At 43.3% G+C, this 21,314-nt stretch overlaps 2 protein-coding genes across 9 annotated transcripts in view; both read right to left on the reverse strand.

Annotated features, from left to right (window-relative positions):
• Nucleotides 1-21,314, reverse strand: part of PLEKHB2 (pleckstrin homology domain containing B2) — a 457,251-nt gene that overhangs the window by 216,700 nt on the left and 219,237 nt on the right. The window lies entirely within an intron of this gene.
• The window catches only part of ARHGEF4 (Rho guanine nucleotide exchange factor 4), a 533,634-nt gene that overhangs the window by 35,541 nt on the left and 476,779 nt on the right, over nucleotides 1-21,314 (reverse strand). Inside the window, exon 1 of one of the 8 annotated variants that reach the window (XM_069063361.1) lies at nucleotides 19,998-20,069. The exons of the other annotated variants lie outside the window; for them this stretch is intronic. The gene's annotated coding sequence lies outside the window, so the exon portion shown is untranslated. Of the gene's footprint in view, nucleotides 1-19,997; nucleotides 20,070-21,314 lie in introns of those variants that run through there. 8 annotated transcript variants of the gene reach the window in all.

The raw sequence follows: 21,314 nt of genomic DNA on the forward strand, positions 1-21,314 counted from the left end.
CCTTCCTTCCTTCCTTCCTTCCTTCCTTCCTTCCTTCCTTCCTTCCTGGAAGGCAAGACAATTGGGGTTAAGTGACTTGCCCAAGGTCAAACAGCTAATTAAGTGACAAGTGTCTCAGGCCAAATTTGAACTTAGGTCCTCCTGACTCCAGGGCCAGTGCTCTATTCACTGTGGCACCTAGCTGCCCCTAAAATCTTTAGTCTCAAACTTTCCTCCCAGGATTTCAGATCCATTCTCTAATTGCTTCCTAGATAATTCCATCAATTTAACCCTGTGGCATCTCAAACTCAACATATCCAAATAAAACATACTGTCTTTCCCCCCAAAACTAACATCCTACTGATTTCATGATGGCTATAAATAAATAAATGACCACCATTCATCCAGGCTCCCAGGCTAGAAAGCTCCCTTTTTATCTTTCATTCTTCTCCCTTACCAGTTGGATGTGCTGTACCTTGACTCCAGCATAGTGATGAGATTTTGGTCCTCTATGAGAATGAAGGACAATAACTAACCAGTCTCCCTTACTTCCCACATTCAATCAGTCCACGTTCATTTTACTTCCCCCAAACCTCGTTTCTGTCTCCTTTGTGCTATTCCCACTTCAGCTTCCCCACTGCAGACCTTTACCACCACTCACTTGGGCTATACTGAAACAGCTTCCCCTTGCCACTCCCATTTCCACTCTTTTAATAATCCATCCCTCACATGACTACCATAGCAGTTGCAGTTCTTTATGTACAGCTCTTATTATGCTACCCTCTGCTCAAAACCCTTCAATGGCTCCCTACGTCCTACTAAATAAAGTTAAAATGCCTAGTCTGGCATTCAAGGGCCTCTACAAATGGTTACTTCACACACTGTATTCTTCAGGATGTGTACTCTATGTTCTAATGAAAGTGAACTACTCAAGGACCTTCATATTGGTTCTATGCTTTCTTATTTCCATGCTTTAACTCATACCATTCTTCATGCTTCATAAGCCCTCCTCAGCTCTGCATCTTTTTATTTTATGCCATGGGTGGGGAGGCCATATGTGGCCTTCCAGGTCCTCAAGTTCAACCCTTTGACTGAATCCAAACGTCACAGAACAAATCCCCTTAATAAAAGGATTTGTTCTGTAAAACTGGGACTCAGTCAAAAGGCCACACCCAAGGACCTAGAAGGCCACATGTGGTCACGAGGCTGCAGGTTCCCCACCCCTGCCTTATCCAATTTCAAGAATCAGGTCAAATGCTACCTCCTTCAGGAAGTTTTGATGTCTACAAGTCAGTAATAATTGCTTTCTGACCTGGCATAATACTTTTTTACCTTGTTTACATAGTCTATTGATATTCTGTTTTGTACTGACAATCTGGCATAGTGGATAGAGAAATGGCCTAATGGGTCTAAGTCCTGCTTTTGACACATTCTAGCTCTGTGACTTTGGGAAAGTCATTTAACCTCAGTACTCTGAGCAACTTTCTAAGACTATGTAAGTTGCTGGGGTGGCTAGGTGGCACAGTGAATAGAGCACCAGCCCCGGAGTCAGTCGGATCTGAGTTCAAATGTGGCCTCAGACACTTAACACAAAAAACTAGCCATGTGACCTTGGGCAAGTCACTTAACCCCAATTGCCCTTCCTTCCCCTCTCCAAAAAAAAAGAGACTATATAAGTTGCAGAGATGGTGCCAATCTGCATTGATGGAGGGAATTTCCTCACCTGGGAACTCCCTATACCAATGAAATCAAAGGTCCAGCTCTATTCCTATATACTACAGCTATTATATATTCACAACATCTTATTTTTATTCATAGTATGTCTACTTGTGAATGTCTTATCCCTACTACACTATAAGCTCTATGAGAGTAGAGGCTATGTTTTTATTATTGTTGTACCCACCCCAGTGCTATGCACAGGGTAGGTGATTGTGGAACAAATGAATGGATGGTGATGATGGAATACTGGAAAGGATCCTAGGACTTGGTCTTTACTACTAACTAGCTTGTGACCTTGGACAAGTGATGACCTCTTCATCTGTGGGGGCAGCTCGGTGGCACATTGGATCGAGTGTTGGGCCTGGAGTCAGGAAGACTCATCTTTCCGAGTTCAAATATGGCTTCAGACACTTACTAGCTAATGTGACCCTGGGTAAGTCACTTAACAATGTTTACCTCAGTTTCCTCATCTGTAAAATGAACTGGAGAAGGAAATGGCAAACCACTCTAGTATCTTTGCCAAGAAAACCCCAAATGAGGTCATTTCATACCTGGACTCTTGTAATAGCCTGCCCGTGGGCCTGCCAGTCTCAACTCTCTCCCCTCTGGAATCCATCTTCCATTTAGACACCAAAGTGGTTTTCTTAAAGCTCAGGTTCAACCATACCACTCCCTACTCAATAAACTCTAACTGTTCCCTATTGCTTCCAGAATCAAATACAAAATCCTCTGGCATTTAGGGTCCTTCATAACCTAGCCCCCTCCTACCTGTCCAGTCTTCTTATACCTTTCTCCCCAGCACATTCTCTGATCCAGTGACTGGCCCCCTGGCTGTTCCACAGAGGAGATGCTTTACCTTTCAGCTCCCGGCTTTTTTCTCTGGATGTCCCCTATGCCTGGCAAGCTCTCCTTCCCCCATCTCTGCCTATTGGCTTGCCTGGCTTACTTCAAATCCCAACTAAAATCCCTTCTTTTACATTTGAATGCTTTCCTCCTCTTTTCCTATTTATCCAGTATATGGCTTGTTTTCATATGTTTGTCTGTTCATTGCTTCTCCCGTTAGATCGTAAGCTCTTTGAGGGCAGGGGCTGTCTTTTGCCTCTTTCTGTATCCCCAGCACTTAGCACGGTCCCTGGCATGCACTAAGTTAAGTGTCTTCTGACTGACTACAAGCTGGGTGACCCTGGGAAAATCACAACCTCTGCTGCCTTGGTTTCCACATCTATAAAACGGGGATAATAATAGGACCTGCCTCCCAGGGCGGTTTGTGTGGATTAAATGAGATAATATTTAGAAAGCGCCTTGCAAATGTTAAAGTGTGATACAAATGCTAGCTATGATTATTCATGTTTTCTGTCACATAAGGTCTTTACGCAGAGGCTGGGAGGGATTTATGAGTGAGGATGAGAAAATTCACAATAGGAGGAATGGTTAGAGGAGATGCCTCTTCAGTTCCTTTCAGGAAGCAGCTTGTTCCAGTGTAATGAGTACTGAATTCTAGTTCAAATCCCTATGGAACTTTGAGCAGGTCACTTTTAGGCCTCACTTTTTAATCTGTAAACCTAGATAACCTTCGAGGAGTTTTTGAGCTTTAAGGCTATGAACCTATGAAACTTTCAATTGTGGTACTTACGGTACTTTGAGATACAGTGGGCAACTATCATTATACCCACTTGACAGATGGGAAACCTGAGGCCTAAAGAAACCAAGTTTGAGGATAGTGAGTTAGTGGCAGAAGACAGGACTAGCATGCAAGCTTCCTATTGCTTATTTCAATAGTCTTGATACCATGCCACTAGCCCAGGGCCTCCAGTCCACATGTGACTCTCTAGGTCCTCAAGTGTGGACCTTTGACTGAATCCAAACTTCACAAACAAATCTTTTTACTAAGGGGCTTAGTGACTAGACTAAGCCACGTTGATGGTCTTTGATGGAGGTCCTGCCTCCTCCCTCTACGTGGTTCTTAAAGGAGGAAGCCATTTCTGAAAAACTGACTGCTGGCAATAACCTGTCTCTTAATAGTGAGTCTTTATATAGCACTTTCAGGTTTGCAAAGTGCTTTATCTTTATCTCCCTTGATCCCTGGGCAGTCTGTCTCCTCCTCCCTCTCCACCACCCTTTGCACTAATGGAAGAAATGGGAGCCCCTGGCTGTGCTGCCCAGATGTTCCATACAGTTCCTGGGGAAGAGGGGGAGCAATAATGTCATTTACATTGAATTTGCAGCAGCAACAAAATCCAATGACTTTTTATTACTTCAGTCTCCTAAGGAAGCTTCCACAAGGCAACACCACAGAGTGTGAACACCTCCTAGTCTGAGATGCCTTCCTAGCTTCATTCTCTTACTCTCCTGCCTGTACTTGGTCTTCTCTCTCTTCCCTTTCCTCTCTGTCTTCTTTGTCTGTCTCTCTAGCTTATCATTTTAATTTTCTCTTTTTCTCCCTCCATCAGTCACTCTGTCTCTGCCTCTCTTTCCCTGCCTGGCCACTTTCTCTTCTCAGTTTTCTTCTATCAGACTTGGCTTCTGCCCAGAACAGTAGCCAAGGGGGTATGACTCATCTCTCTTTCTTATAACTGCAAAGGCCTCTTCTCCCTGAAGCCCTTCTGAATAAACTCCTTGCTACAAGTATACAAAGGTCAGCAATTCCCTCCTTCCTTCCTTCACAGACTGCTGGGTATCTAGTCCCAGGGAGAATTAACAAGAATAATAGCAGACATTTATAGTTTGCAAAACACTATACATACACATATATAATAATTGCATGTATATATTGTATATTATACATATAGTATATCTAAATAACATATTTTAATATAATATATTTATTTAAATGTATGGTTGTATTATATAATATACAATTATAAATGCACATATATAATTATGTATGGTAATTATATATATAAAATCTCACTTGAGCCTCAGACATATGAGATGAGTTACTACAGATTTTGTATCACCATTTTATTGATGAGTAAATGGAAACTCAGGTAAGTGAATGCAGAATACTGAAAAGACCACTTGATTTGGAGGCAGAGGACAAGGATTTCCATCTTTTTTTTTTTGGAGGGCAACTGGGGTTGCCCAAAGCCACACAGCTAGTAAGTGTGTCAAGTGTTTGAGGCTGGATTTGAACTCAGGTCATCCTGACTCCAGGGCCAGTGCTCTATTCACTGTGCCACCTAGCCACCCCAAGGATTTCAATCTTAATCATTAAACATGCATTTATTAAGCAACATAGCATGTAATCAGACACAGTGCTAGGTTCTAGGGATTCAAAGACAAAATTGAAACCATTTCTGTCCTCAAGGAGCTTAACTTCTGTTGCAGGAAACAACATGGATAGATATAAGTTTGCATAAGATATACAAAATAAATACAAGATACTTTTTTTGAGGGGTAGAGTTCTAGTAGTCAGGTGGTGGTAGGGGCAGAAAAAGCTTAAGATAGAAGGCAATGCCTGAGCTGAGCTTTGTAAGAAACTAGGGATACTAAGAGGATAAGTTGAGGAAGGAGTGCATTCTGGGCATGGCAGGTAGCCCGTGCTAAAAAGGACAGATACTATATGAGACAGAGCATTCATTGTAAGTGCTGTTCACTAACCGTGTGAGCCTGGATGTATCATTTTGCCCTTCAAGGCCTCAGTGTCTTCAGCTATAAAACGATGGGTTGGAATGGATGACCTCTGAGGATCCCATCACTTATTCATGGTCATACGGCCAATAAGTATTAGCAGAGGATTTCAAGCTCTGCTCTTTATTACCTCCTACCCGAAACAGTTTACTACTAGACCTCACTGCCTTTCCTTTTACCTGGCAGGAATTAATAACCCAAGAAGTATGGGCTTAATAACAGTTCTCCCTTCTTTTAGAGAAGCAGTGTGTATAGAAAGTGAGACCAGAGCTAAAGTTGGAGTCAGAATTGGGTAGGATTCCTGAATTTGTGACTTATTAGCTATGTGACCTTATGAAAATCACCCATCATCTCTGAACACATATGTATATATATTAACACACATATGCATATATACACATACATATACATACATCTCTCTCTAGAAACACATACATGTTCAGCCAGGTGGTACAGTAGATGAAGCACTAAGCCTGGAGTCAGGAAGATCTGAGTTCAAATATGACCTCAGACACTTACTAGCTGTGTGACCCTGACCAAGTCACTTAATCTGTTTGCCTTAGTTTTCTCATTTGAAAATGGGAATAATAATGGTGCCTGTCTCCCAGGGTTGTTGTGAGGACCAAATGAAATAATTATTAGTACAGTGCATGACACATAGTAAGCACTATATAAATGTTAGCTGTCATCATTATTATTATATTTATATATTCCTCATCTATAAAATGGGGAATAGGTTTTTTGTGAAGATCCAATGAGATTGCTCATCATACCTGGATTTCCAAGTTGTTAGCTTGTGCAATATCTCTGAAATACACTCTCCACCCCATATGGGTATGTGTGTATGTATACATGTTTATACATACATAACTCCTATATATCTATATGTACACATGTAATATATATGCATATGATATAGATACACATATGACAAATAATATAAATTAGTGTATGGTAAGTGCCAAATGAGTGGTGCTAACAGTAAGTGCTATGGAAATTCAGAGGAGGGGAAATACCTGGGCTTGGAAGAAGCAAGGCAAAGCCTCATGGAGGAAGAGGAATGTGAGGGATGAAAATCTCACTAGAGATAATGATATGAAAGAGATGCAAGGATAGAAATGGGCAGACATAGATTACCCATTTTCAAAGACTCAGGCATAATAAAATATACTCAGCAATAAAGCTGGAATGAGCATAACTGAATATTCCTTTATGATTGAGAAGCCACTTCAGGATCCTGTGGTGCCTCAGGGTCATTACTATGAGCATAATTGGCAGTATAGCCCTAGTTAGCTAGAATTCAACTCTCTAGAGCTTTTAATGGCAATTTTTTGCCCTTGGGTTTGATTTTTAGGAGGACGAAGCAGATTCAAAGAAAACAAACTGAGACAACGGATTTCTTTAAAACTCTGACAGACTTCTAGAGTGGCAAAAAGTAGGGAAAAAAGTATAAAATTCAGTGTTGGTAGGGCTGTCTTGAAACAGGCTCTCCAATACTGCAAACTGCTGCAAACATTTTGGAGAGCAATATGGAGATATGTAATGAACATCGATGAAAAAAACTGGAAAATTAATCATGCTTTCTGGCCCAGAGATCTCATTTCTAGAACTCTGTCCCAAAAAATATCACAAAAGAAAGAAATGACCTTTCTGTATAATCATATTCATAGCTACTCTACTGATAATAGCAAAAATAATTGGCAACAAGACATATGTTCAATGACTGAAAAATGAAGAGATAAATTATGGCATATTAATGTAATGGACTGTTATAATGCTTTTAAAAACCTAAGTATGAAACACAAGGAAATATATAAAAACCTTTTTGGTGAGATGCAATGCAAGGTTAGCAGAACTAGAAGAGAAAAAATAAAGGAAAAGGTATAGAACTTCAAATGTGATTGGAAAGAGACAGAAAACACATTTTCTTTTCTTGATTGTTGATATGTGTGGCTCTACTAACTGAAATGCTAAAGGCTTTATGTAGGGGCTTACTTCTAATTTTATGTCTATTTCTGCTGATGGTTAGTGGATTTAACATAATTTTTAAAAAGCTAGTTGAGTGGCACTGCTCATCTATAAGGAGATGTGGGCTCTGACCAAACATGGACATTTCTGTCCATCCTTCCCATTTCATTTTGATCATCATAAAATGTAGTTTTCAGGACAGGGTGGTTAGTTGGACCAATGAGTCAGGACCCCCATATGGGGAAGTGACTGAATCCCTAACTAAGACAAAGGAAAGGTAATCAACCTGTATTGGTCCTTGTTGTTAGTTCAGCCAGTGGTTCTGGGTTGGGGGAGTTGTAGGTGAAGCCAAACAGGAGCACAAGTTCAGCAACAGAAAGCAAGCTAGTTTGGTGAGAAGGGATGAGTGAGCATATGCAGGGACAGACCCAAGAGAGGCCTGTTGGCTCATATTGTGTGGATGGAAGAGGTGATTTATGTATGATGTGGGCTGAACCAGTAGAAAGAATCAGCCTGTATAACCTGCTGAGAAAAGGCGGCTTCAGGCGGGGCTAGAGTATGTAGACCTCTAGGGTGGAATAAAGGAAGCAGATAGGTCTGACTTTGACCAGGGGATTGAAGGTCAAGTGACTCAAGAAGGTTAAGCTGATGGACAGCAAAAAGACTTTCCCAGATCTAGAATTTTACATGCTATATGGCAGGAAGGTGGCACAGTGTGGATCCAAAAAGACCAGAGTTCAAATGTGGCCTTGGAAACTTACTAGCTGTGTGACCCTGGGCAACTCACTTCTTTCAACTGTAAAAATGAGGATAATAATAGCACCTACCTTCCAGGCTTGTTGTGAGGATAAAATGAAATGGGATTTGCAAGCGCTAAGCGCAGTGTCTGACATAAAGTAGGCATTTAATAAATGCTTCTTCCCATCCCTTTCCTTCTTCCCACGGGAGTTGGCCTCCAGAAGCTATGAAGGGATGCTATGGTCAAATAAGTGTTTTCATACTCCTTAAAGTACCTACAATTGTGGTATGTTGGTATGAGAAAGCAAGGAGAACAGACACTAATTTTTGTCTTTTTAATCCTAGCAATGAATAGAGTGCCTGACACATAGTGGGCTCTTGATGAGTACTCTTTAATTGATTCAGGAAATGGTATATGGGTTTAGGGACCTACGTAAACAAGGAAAAGTGGTGGCAGCTTAAATCTGAAGGGGGGACTGGGAAGCTGAGAAGCGAGCCTGCAAATGAGAGTCAAGGTATGGGAGCTACCTGTGATATGACCCCCCCAAAAAGTTCTGGACTGTGTTTGATATTCATTCAACATATCTCCATTTTCTCCACCCACAGTTCTAGAGAGGGATCACTGATGGTTCTGAAGTCCTACAGGATCTTCAGTCAGCAAAGAAAGAGGCAGATACCATGGCTAGATTAGACATATGAGGCAGGAAAGTAAATCAGACATTTTAAGAAAGGTTTTCTAATAAGGCCAGAAAAAGAAATGGGGTTACCCATGAGTCACTGAGAAAATTCATTTCCTGAAAAGAACCCATTCCTCAAGAAAGGTGGATGAACAAAGTTTGAGGGCTTTATTCTGGAATTCAACAGACATTGGCCTCCTCGACATTTCTTGCACAGTTCCCTCCATCTCCTGACTCAGGGAGTTTTCACTGGCTCTCCCCCATGCCTGGGGCAAATGAAAGGGAATAAGATTTATATAGTGCCTACTACCGTATATATGTGCCAGGCACTGTGCTGACACGTTTTACGAATATTGTATCTTGTTGGATCCTCACAACAACCCTGTGAGGTAGGTGTTATTACTACCCTCATTTTACAGTTGGGGAAACGGAGGCAGAGAGAGGTGAAATAACTTGCCTAGGGTCACAGAGTTAGTGTCTGAGGGCAGATTTGAACTCAGGTCTTTCTGATTCCAGGCCTCTACCCATTGTGTCACCAGTTGCTTAGAACTCTCTCTTTCCCCATTTCCTCTGACTTTCCCCTTCTTTCTGACTTCCTTGGCTTCCTTCTAGTCCTAGCTAAAATCATACCTACTGCAAGAATCCTTTCCCAGTCTTTAATCTTAATGATTTCCCTCTGAAATCACCTACAGTTTATTACCCATATCTATCTATCATGTTTGTACATAGTGGTTTCATGTTATTTCCTTCATAGTCTGTGAGCTCCTAAGAGCAGCGACTAATTTTTTTTTTGGGGGGGGGGGAGGCAAGGCACTTGGGGTTAAGTGACTTGTCCAAGGTCACACAGCTAGTAAGTGTTAAGTGTCTTAGGCTGGATTTGAACTCAGGTCCTCCTGACTTCAGGGCCAATGTTCTCTCACGGCGCCACCTAGAGGCCCCCTCAAGGACTATTTTTTGCCTTTTTTTGTATCCCCAGTGCTTATTTAGCCCAGCAACTGGTACACAGTAGGTGCTTAATAAATGCTTGTTGACTTGAATTGACAAAATGTTAGGGAAGGGACATTAGATACAAATGATCTAGCCTGACCTCTATTTTAAACATGAAGGGTCTGAAGCCCAGAGAAGGGAAGTATATTTTTCAAAGTCACTCATTTAACACGTAGAAGAGATAGAATGAGAACTCAGATTTCCTTGGGTCTGAATCCTTTGATCTTTCAACAACACTATGTAGTATGACTTTAAAAATATCTTTAAAACAAAGCTTTTTGGCAGTTTGGATTGTGGGTTAAACAGATATTTACATCACTTGCATCACATGGCATCATCTTCCTAATGTCATGGTCCTCTTTGAGAATGAAGGAAAAACAACCAATCTGATAGAATCACAAATTTGAAGGCACCTCAGAGGCCTTCTAGTTGAACCCCATACTTGAACACGAATCCTCTCTATTATACACCCGAAGAGTAGTCATGTCACCTTTAATTGGAGACTGATAGCAAGGGGGAGGAATGCTTTACAAGGAGCTCATTACTTGTTTGGATTGTCCTAATTATTAGAAGGTTTTGCTTTTACGTTGTGCTTAAATGTCCCTATTAGCAGTGTCTACCCATTGCTTCTGGTTCTGCCCTTTGGGGCAAGAAGAACAAGACTAATATTTCCCCTATGGAACAGCCTTTCAAATACTTAAATTGAACTATCACATTCTTCCTAATTCTTATCTGCTTTGGGATTTGAAGTTAGGAGCTGGGTACCAGTATCTATGTGTCATTGGCCAAGTCATTTTATTCTTCTGACTTCAGTTTTCTCATCTGTAAGAAGAGGGGGATGAAATATAAGACTTCTAAGGTCCCTTCTATCTCCAAAGCTATGCCACGATGAACTGGTCCTCATATGGCATGGTCTCTAGTCCCCTCACCATACTCACCATCTTCTTGTTACTGTCCAGTTTTTCAGTGGCTGTATCAATCAATAAACATTTATTACTAGAATGTACCAGGCACTGTGTTAAGCACTGGAGATACAAAAAGAGGTAAAAGACAGTCCCTGACCTCATGGAGGTTACAGTCTAATGGAAAAGACAATGGACAACCAAACACATACAAAGCAAGCTATGCAGGATTAACAGGAAAGAATTTACAGAGAGAACGCACTAGAATTAGGAGGGATTGGGAAAGACTTCCTATAAAAGAAGGGATTTTTGTTGGGACTCAGAGGAAACCAGGGAAGTCAGGGGGTAGAGTTGAGGAGGGAGAGTGTTCCAGGCATGGGGGACAGACAGAGAAAATTCCCACAGTTGAGAAGAAAAATATATAATATTTTAAGAATATGAATCCCAGAATTGAACATAATGCTCCAGAAATTGGCAGAACCGGTGAAATTGGACACCTGGACACCATCTCTTCATTCACAGCACATGTGCATACACACATGTCCAGAAAGATGACTTTATTTACCCCATAATGTAGCTTTTACTAGAGATGCCTGAGCCCTTGAATGAGTCTTTTTTCCAGATTAATTAATTAATTTCCAGTGCATCCCACTGTTGTCTCTGCAAAGCTATGTAATCAGGGACAAATGCTTTCTCTAACTGGAGCCCTTGCATCTGACTGAATCTTTTCTTACCCAGCCCCTTAGATTCTGCTGTGGTCTCATTTTGTGCTGTCTCTGATCTGCTCTTGGAGAAACCCATCCTTTGAGAGATGCTGAGGCTGACTGGCAAAGGAGAGATCCAAGGTGATTAAGAGGTGGGACATAGGGTTTGGAGCTGAAAGGGACCTTAGAGATTATCTAGATCCAACCTTTTTCTCCACATAAGGAATCTGAGACCCACAGAGAGGAAGCCACGTGACACCAGAATGGATATTCCAATAGAGGTCTCCTGACTCCAAACCAGTGCATTTCCCATGCTATCCTACTGTCTTCCAGAGTCTTTGACTCTGTCCAGCTTTCCAGAGGCCTTCTTATTAAACAATCAACAAATATTTATTAAGTATCTACAATTGATAAGCATCTACTTCTTTCTGAAGGTGTCTCAAGGGATAGCTACATTGGTGAAAACAACTGGACTACTTGCAAAAACACTACTGGTATAAGAATTTCTACAATGCAGTGATTTTTAGAAAATCTGTCTGATCTTGAGTGTGGGGTATAAGGGCCCTGAAACAAGGAAAATGGGCAGAGTTTTGTAGAAAGGGATGTTCCAATTTTCTAGCATGAGTGAAGCCAGGAATATTCATTGCCATTTCATAAGGATGGATTTATTACATGTTACTCATTGCCTAGATACCTATACTTCAGGCTTTGGCAAAGTAAACAATACAGAGGGAGAAAGGGAATGTAGTATAATAATGAAAAGGGAACTAGGCTAGAAATCCAGACACCGGGGTTCTAGTTTTATTTCTTTCATTGCTGTGCAACACTAATGAAGGGATTTCATCTCTCTGGGTCTCAGGTTTTCTTATCTTTCAAATGGGTACAATAATACTTTGCCCACCTACCTTGCAGAGTTAGGATTTCTAGATCAATAGAAAGGAAAGAGTTTTGGAAAGTAATTGTGTAATTGTAATTATAATCATCATCATCATCATCACATGGTTTGCCAGTGAAGAAAGCAACAACAATAAGTCTTCCCTCTCTGCTGCCTTTGCCAGTGTAAGAAGCCAAACCAGTGGCCTTGGCCATGGGCATATTCCACTTTACCAAAGTGAAAATGTTGGAAAGCCACTCACACATGAGTAATCCTGAAAAGAAGCTCCACCTTTGTGTTCTCGTGGGAGAGATAACAAGGAGCACTTCAGAGGAACCGGTAGGGCCGGGAAAGAGTAGTGCATGGGAATGCCCTGGTCAACGAAGCTTGTATTCCATGATGGGAACACTCGCCCTGATCAGAAGGACAAGCACAGTTCTTCCATCCTTGGCTTCATGGCTCTGAGCCAGGCTCCAATTAAACCTCCAATTAAGAGAGACCATTAAAGTCCATCCTTCTTGCCAATGTAGAGGAAATTTTAGATGCCTGCTCCTTGACACCTTATCTGTTGGATAGCCACGCTAGGTGACCATTTTATAGATGTAGAGTTCTTGGCAGGCTTTTCTTACTGAGGATTTTGAGGATTCTAAGAAGAGGAATGTTGCAGGCTGATGCTTTCACTATACAAAATATTCGTGATTATTTCCTAGGAACAAAAATCTATCCACCCCATGCTTAGGCAGTTCCTTAAGTCTCCTACCCACCAGTCCATCTTCTACTCAGCTATCAGAGCAATCTTCCTAAAGTTAGGTATGATCAGTCACTCCAGTAGCTCCCTATTACTTCTAGGACCAAATATAAAAAAATCATCTGTTTGGATTTTAAAACTCTTTATAATCTGGTCCCTTCTGACCTTTCCAGTATTCTTACCCCTTACTCCCCTCCACTTATTCTTCAGTCCAATGACAATGGTCTCCTTGCTGTTCCTTGGATGAGACTCTCCTCCTGACTCTGTGCTTTTCCACTGGCTTGCCCTCAGGCCTACAATTCTCCTTTTCCTCATCTCTATCTCCCGATTCCTCTGGAAAAATCCCATCTTCTACAAGAAACCTTTCTCATTCTTATTATTACTAGTGTCTCCCCTCTGTGTATTATCTCCAATTTGTTCTGTACATATCTTTGTACATAGTTATTTGCATGTTGTCTCTCCCGTTAGACCATGACTACTAGGAATGTTTATGTGTGTATATGTGTCCCTATTTTTGTACCCCAGCTCTTATCAGCACAGTGTCTGGCACACAGTAGGTGCCTAAGAAAGGCTTGTTGTCTTGGCTTGTTGATTATACTCCAAATATTTCCTCATCCTGTGGAAATGCTACTTTTTCTTGGTATAAAATTGCAGGAAATCATTGGAATTTCACTCATATGGGTTAGACAAGAATAGAGAGAAGGGAATAATACCTCCAAAAAGCATCTGAGAGGAGAGGGAGGGCTACCACTATGTGTGCTGGCCCTTACCCATTAAAGTTTTACCATGGATTCATTGATCAGGTTGAATAGTTTATAATCTCAGAAAGTCAAGAGTAGGATCCTAAGGCACCTGGCAACAGAGAAGGCCAGTCTTTAGGAGAGGAAAAGGTCTAGAGAAGAGACCATGTTTAAATTAATACATATTACCCTGTAAAACTGGATTCTAGAAAGTACCTGGGGTAGGGGAAGGGGAGAGAATAAGATACCTGAGGGAGGAAAAGAACCTGGAAAGGAGGCAGAGTAGGTAACTTAAGTCATTCACTGGGCTCAGGACTCTCCTTTGTCATTTCTGCTTTGGCAATGTGCATAGAGACATCCCATTGACTGCTAACATAAACTAACTCTGATTCCAAGGAGGAGGTTAGGACAGGGAGAGTAAGTTAGTTTGTTTTAGGGGCAATGGCAGGGAATAGATATGCCTGAAGCTGACCAGATATAACAGTGGCAGCCAAATACTAGTCATATTAGCCTTAGATGTTAACAAAAAGAGCTAAGATTTGCATTAAGGGTAGAACTAGACAACAAATTGCCAGTGAATGCAAACCAGCCTGGGCAGAGAGAAATAAATCAGGGATGAGACCAGGGCTTCCAGGGGCAGAAGGCAGAAGGACCTTTGGGAAAAGAGATAGATCTATGAGTCTTATAATATAAATGTAGTATGGTCCAAAGCTCTCAGTGAGAACTGTGCGAATGAGAAAAGCAGAGGTCATCATTGACCAGGGTTCATTCAGAAAGCACTGAGGTGAGGAATAAGGGCAGTGTACATTTTAAAACTGTGCCAACAAATCTGAGTTATCTTATCAATGGACAAGATTTTGGTACCTTATCAATTTATTAATTCTATATTTTTGTATTTTCTTTTAATTATCCCCTGGTTACTTTGCAGAACCCTTTTTGCAAATCCCAAACTTGTCTCAAGTGAACTACTGGAATTCAAGGACTTGTTCATATCCAGGTGTAGAAAACTAGAGGGGTCAAAAACATTCTTGGAGTACAGGTATAGGGGCAGAAATTATGGTAGTGCTATGGACTTCTCTGGATAGATTGGGGGTGCAGGGTCTATTAGAGATAAAAAATCTCATAAAGGGTGATAGATTGTCAACACCAAGTTTTATGCTCATTGTGTGTGTATGTGTGTGTGTGTGTGTGTGTGTGTGTATGTGTAAGGCTGTCAGGATAGAAGACTTTATTTTATATTGAATTTAATACAGCAAAAATTTATTGGGTACCTGCTATATAGTGTAGTGTTAGGTACTAGGAAAGAACCAAATTTTGAAAAAAAGTTTTCTTTTTGTTACTATGAACCTGACAAACGTTATTGTGCCCTTCTATCCTGGGGTATTTCTCCACTCTACAACAGTAGCCTTTTGGGGGACACGGGGTGGTTGGGATGGAGAAAAAGGGACACCTCTAGGGAACCAAACTCCAGGTAAGCAGATTGAGCCAAAGAACAACTCCAGTCATATTTGTCTTTATTTATACCCCAAAACATGTCAACTGAATTTTTACCTCTTTTTCTGTTTTTTCCTCTGTCTGGTATGTCCTCATTCTACTCTGGCTATCCAAGTCTTACCCATGCATTAAATTACAATTTAATTAAGAACCATTTTCTCCACAAAGCTTTCCTCTGAAAACCCAGAGAACAGTCCTCTCCGTCCCCTGAACTCTTTATAACCCTCATTGTCTGTATTATTCATTGGCGTTCACCAGATTGTTATAGTCTGGAAAAACCTCTCTTTTCTCTTGTCTAGCAAGCTGTCTTTTTCCTTGCTATGGTCCTCCTTCTGCCCTGCCCAATTTTTGGAAGCTTCTTTTCTCTAGATTCTATGTCTGGAGGCTTCTAGGCTAGAAATATCCAGTTTCCTGGCTTACTGGTGGGACTTTAGGGGTGGGAAACTATTAACTATTAACCCTGAGTGGGTTATAAAACACCTGAATTGCTCAAATGCTTGGTGCCCCCACGACCCTCTCCTCCCACTTCCCGGCCCAAATGAGCTGAGACATTAGATGGCTGAGCTGTCCTGAAGCACAGACCTAGGAATCCCAGTATAAGACTGGTATAACCTTTATCCAAACCCTGGGAGTAGTTTCTTGCTTAACTGACAGTTGTAAACTCCCTCCCCAGGTCCCACCCCTACCTTCCTATGAGGCTCCCTTGTTTTTTTCCCTTCCTAATCCCTTTCAAGTGTGACTCTGGAGGTGTCAATTCCAGCCCCAGTGTGAGGAAGCTGGTGGACTGTCCTACTTTAGAGGCGTCAGTACCGGCCCTAGTGTGAAGTGGGGGGTGGTGATGAGCAGGCTGCACTCAGAATCCTGCCATTTGGTGTCTCCACCTAAGCCACATGGCCTTTCCTCTGTGACCTTCCTTTAAACATGCTAAATATATGGGTCTGTTGCTTTCAGTATTGACTGGTTAGTTCCCTTTCTGGTCGTGTGACTCAATCGGCATAATTTGAGCTTTAGCTTTTTCATCTGTAAAATGGGGAGATCTTCACTATGCCTCCTTGGACAGAATTATTGTGAAGAAGCACTTAGTCTTACAGTGCTACTTAAACAACATGAATCATCATTATGATGAGATTTGAGGATAGGACAAGTAGGATTTGCCCTTGAAAAAACTGAAATTAATAAAATGAAATTTCCATGCTATCTCCCTTCCCTTTCTCTGTACTTCTTGGAACCCACTGCTTCACGTTTCTTAGCTTTATTCCTGGCAGTGAGAGAAACACATTCACCCTGACATCTTAACACATGCCTGGTCCCAAGAGCCTAGTTATTCTAAAACAAGAGTGCAGAAAGGGTGGTGCTTAATCTAAAGAAATGAGTGCTAATGATGGAATTTGAGACATCAGTAAGGAAGGCATTTTGGGAGTCATAACAATAATCGACATTTTGTATAGTGAGTGCTTTAAGGATTGAAAAGTGTTTTATTGCATTTTCCCATTTGATTCTCACCACAAGCTTGTGAGACAACAGATAAAGAAATGGAGGTTCAAAAAGGTGAGTGTTGGAGGTGGGGCGAGATTTGAAGCCATATTTCTCCTGACTCCAAGACAAGTACTCTATACTCCATCAGAAATGGAAAATCTGTTGGGAGCCAGCTCCTCAGATCATACTATGTCTGTTATGCCTATGGGCCCTAATGGCCCCCAAATGGCTTATCACAGACTGAAATTCCTACTCTGAAGGTCATGGATGAGTCAGTGAGGGTGAGGATTATTAACTACTTGCCCTGTGCCCACTTCCATGACCACAGATTGGTTTACCAGATTATCTAATTGTTACCTTGGAGAGGGCAGACAGCTTACGCCTGAATGGTTGAGATATAAGGTTAAGGAACTTCAAGTTTCAACAGGTCTAAAGGAGTGGATAAGCCCTGGTATGAGGGATAGAATGAGGGAACAGATCTTTCTTTAGATTTGAATACAGGATAGGAAAGATATCCTATAGAATGATGCCACCAATTTCTTATGTATCCTCAGAGGATACATAAGAACCTTACCCTGCTTTAACCACTCCTCAGTGCCCCTGTGGTCTTAGGAGGGTCCTTGCCTACTTTGGGACCAGCAGTCTTACCTAGGAGCCTAAATGATTCATTCCCAAATGCCAGAGTCAAGTCTTGAAGCCATTTCTGACCAGCAGCTCAGGGTTAGGTCTGGGACCTACTGTAGGAAGGGAGAGTGGGAGGACATCATTCAGTGACTAATCTCCTCAGCCCCCTGTTCTCATAACTCTGAGATCCCAGCCCCACTTCTGGCTATCAGAAATAGGTGAATTAACCCTTAGCGGCAAATCAGAAAGACAAGTTATTGTCAGCTTTTCCCATGAAAAGAAATTAGTAATGAGAAGAATGAAAAAGCAGAGCAGAGATAAAGGAGGAATTGGGATGGGGATTTTAATCTCACCTAGACTAATGCCTGAAGGTATCATGTATGTTTGGGGGTATCTATGAGATTTTTCCAAGAATAGAACTAGCTATCTTGCAGGCCTCATATGAGCAGAATGCCAGACCAAAGACATTGGACCTGCCTCTTGGGAGGGGACTCTGGAGGGAGGCTTCCCTTTCTGTGAGGCAGAGAGATATCTTTTCTACCTCATGTTCCATAGACCTGACTTTATATCCTCCCATCCCTAGTCCAGGGCTCACACCATGTAATAGTGAGTGGTAATGGTGGGAAAAAACTAGGGGCTTAATAAAAATATGCGCTGGTCCTGTTTTTACCATTGTGTGACCATGAGAAAATCCCTTAAACTATTTTTAGGCCTCAGTTTGTCCATCTGTCAAATGGGGATGTTAATTCTTGCTCTACCTTCCTCATGAGGGACCAAATGTGTTAGCAGATGTCAAAGTACAGATGTCTGACAAATGCCATATAAATAAAAAGAATTATTATTATTATGCTATTGTGCATACTTTCCTCCTAGAAAATGGCACAATTAAAAGACAAAACATGTGGCCTTCTCCCACCTCCACCCTCAATGTCCATCTTCTTTTACCACCCCCTCCCCTAAGACTTCATTCCACTTGGAAACTCCCCCAGTCTGAGCAGGGCACAGCACTTTAAAAAAACCAAACATATGTGCTTTTAACATCTATTGAATGAAGGAGAAAGTCTCCATGTCTGTGACATCATAGAGTCACACTCTGCGTCCATGACATCAGAGATACATCCTATAGCCCCGATGTCCCAGGGGACATGCTTCCCGTCCATGAAGTCACGCTCCACACCCACGATGTCATGGAGACACATTCCACGTCCAAAAACATCCAAGACATGCTCCATATCCTTGACATCACAGAGACACAAAGTGAGTCCATAGCATCTTAGTGACACACTCGATGCCCATGACATAACAGAGACATGCCAACGATGACCCCTGGGATGGTTTCTGGGGATGGGCACTGTTCGGCTCAGGAAGCTGCTGTCATTAGCCTTGGAGAAGATCTCAGCCCTATGGAACTGGGTAGAATATCGAGTTGTTCAGGGCAGGAACTGTATGATGGCAGGAAAGTCATAGTATCCAGGTGTTTCTGTCCTTGAACTTGACAATAGGCTTTTTTTGGTGGGGATGTGAAGCTAACATGTGCCAATGTCAAGGGGAGACAGCCCTTCACATGGAAGTCCTGTGGAAGGGGCCCTAAAGGGTCCCTCAGTCATTTTATCAGGCCACATTCTGGCCTTTTAAGTCCAGTCCTCAGCCTATACACAATTGGCATGACTCTTCACACTGGGCCCATTGCAAAGGGGCCCCTGTGATGAGGTCTTGGCTTCCTGTCAGCTGTCTGTCACTGTGTTACACCATGCTTCTCCCCACCCCCATGCCCACGGTGCCCACAGAGGCAGGAGTGCAGTAGGCAGTGAAGGCACCCCAGCCTCAGCTGAGGGAGCACACTGGCTCCCAACCTCTGCGGCCAATTCCAGTTACCTGGACATCATGCTGCCCTCATCATGATTTCTAGTGCCCTGGCCTAAGGAAGATGCTGGTGAAGGGCAGAGTGTGGCTTGAGATCCCATCAGCAAAGAAGCTCTTGTTTAACAGCAGTAATTGATAGTTCATCAAGAGACAGGTGTGGCTTGGAAGGAAAGCAGCTGCAGTTAATGTGCCCCCCACCTACTGCACATGGTACCCACATCCACAGTCACACTCCCACAGAGCTACATCCACTCAATCCCCCATCCTCCCCTCACACAAAAACACTGTCACGCACACACAAACACACACACACATGCATGCGCACAGGCACAAATTTACAGACGCAGGTATACACAGACACAGGCACAGACAGAACAATATGATGAGATCTGCAAAAGATCTTTCCCGGGGCCACATGATTATTCAGTGTCACAACACAGCTCTAGGGTCACGTAGAGCTGCACCTAAAACCAGTCCTACACACAGATACACATGCTCCCTCACATACACAGCCGCATACGCTATCACACTCACACACACACACAAAGAGGGTCACACAAAGGGTTCTCAAAGCACAGGCAGACCCTTTGGGTGCAAGTCCGAGAGTCTAATGCAGTAGGAAGATTAACCCTGGGGGGTGGACAAGGGGAGTCTCCACAGCCGGCTTTAGTCTTTGTTCAGTTCAGAGGGCTGGCCGGGCCCCTTTCCAGGAAGAAGGCACTAGCAGTGTCCAAGAGCCCAGAGAAGAAGGAGACCAGTCTGCCCTCCCCTTGATCACTGGTGAGGTGGGATAGGAGGACAGGGAGGTCGAGAGGAAGGGGGGTGGGGGAGACAGGAAAGACAGGCAACCAGAATCAGACAACGATAAGCTGACCTGCTGGTCCGGAAGCCCTGTGTGCTGCTCACCCCCAGCCACCAGCACCAGCCCTGGCACCGCTGGCCGCCTCTCCTACTGAGGCTGCTTTGCGGCCCCTCTCAGTGCTCAGCGGAAAGCTAGCAGGAACATCAGCACGACATTAATGATGATGAGGAAGAGCAGAATGACAAAGACCACCACACGCTGAGTCTCGGGGTTCATGTTGCAGCGAAGGAAGGTGTGCAGGATGCTCCATTGAGGCCGGCTGCAGTCTGGGCCCTTCGCCATGGCTGGCCTTGGCTGAAGGATGGGGGGGAAGGGGAGGGGGAAGATGAGGGGGTGGCTTCAGGCTCCAGACAAGACAGTTCGGATCCTTGGCTGCTCCCGGAGAGAGGGACTGACTGGAGGGGAAAAGGGGAGGGGGAGGGGGCCGGAGAAGGAGGACAAGGAGCCCCAGACAATAGAGCTACTCTGCAGCTGTCTGGAGCGGAGACCTGAGTCTGGGCTGCAAAGCCATTTTCGGCAGCCAGCCAAAAGGGCGCACGTGTCCCAGATGCGGCTCCACCAGACTCCCCCAAGTTCTGGCTGGCCCGTGCCCTCCTTCAGTGGGGCTGCTCCCAGGTCCCTCGGAGCAGAGCTGGATGGGGCCGCTGCCCTGCCATAGTGGGCGGCAGGGAGAATGCGCTTGAGCGGGGGCGCTCTGGGCTGGGATGCTGGATTCCCAAAGAGCCGGCTAGCTATTTGCTGAGCCTGGTATCCAGGTTACATGCGGGGGCCCTAGCAACGGAGAAAGCACAGGGCGAGGGGGTAGGAGGTTTGGAGAGGGGGAAGGGGAAGAGGGAAGGGGGAAGGGGTCTTTAAGGAGGTTCAGGAATAGATTAGTTTCTTGCTTTCAGTCTCTACTCCCTTTCCTTTACTTTAGAAGAATGGAGAATGCAGGTCATTGTGCTTAGGCTAATGGGGGTGTTTGGGAAGATGCAATATAGTCATACACTCCATCTAGATGGATGGACAGATAGGTTGTTCAGACTGTTGGAGGAGGCGGGGAGTGGGAGAGGAAGGACGGCACCTGGAATATGTTTCTTCCTATTCATCCTGAGCATTTCATCTTTTAGGAAGGTAGGTGTCAGTGAGGCAGACTGGCAACGCTTACTGTGACAGGGCAGAGACACTGTTGAGAAGTGTGGGCTGAGATAGGGTTAGGACCATTGGGCTTGGAGTCAGAAGACCTGTGTTGGAGTCGAAGATTTGCAGCTGACTAGTGGTGGGGACTTGGGCACTTCTCTCCGTGTCTAAATTAGGAATTTGAACTAACTCATATCTAAATCTCCTTCG

This window comes from Petaurus breviceps, unplaced genomic scaffold (assembly GCF_028583685.1).
Source record: "Petaurus breviceps papuanus isolate PSGF00001 unplaced genomic scaffold, PetGlider_PUasm1.0 90556, whole genome shotgun sequence".
Lineage (NCBI taxonomy): Eukaryota > Metazoa > Chordata > Mammalia > Diprotodontia > Petauridae > Petaurus > Petaurus breviceps.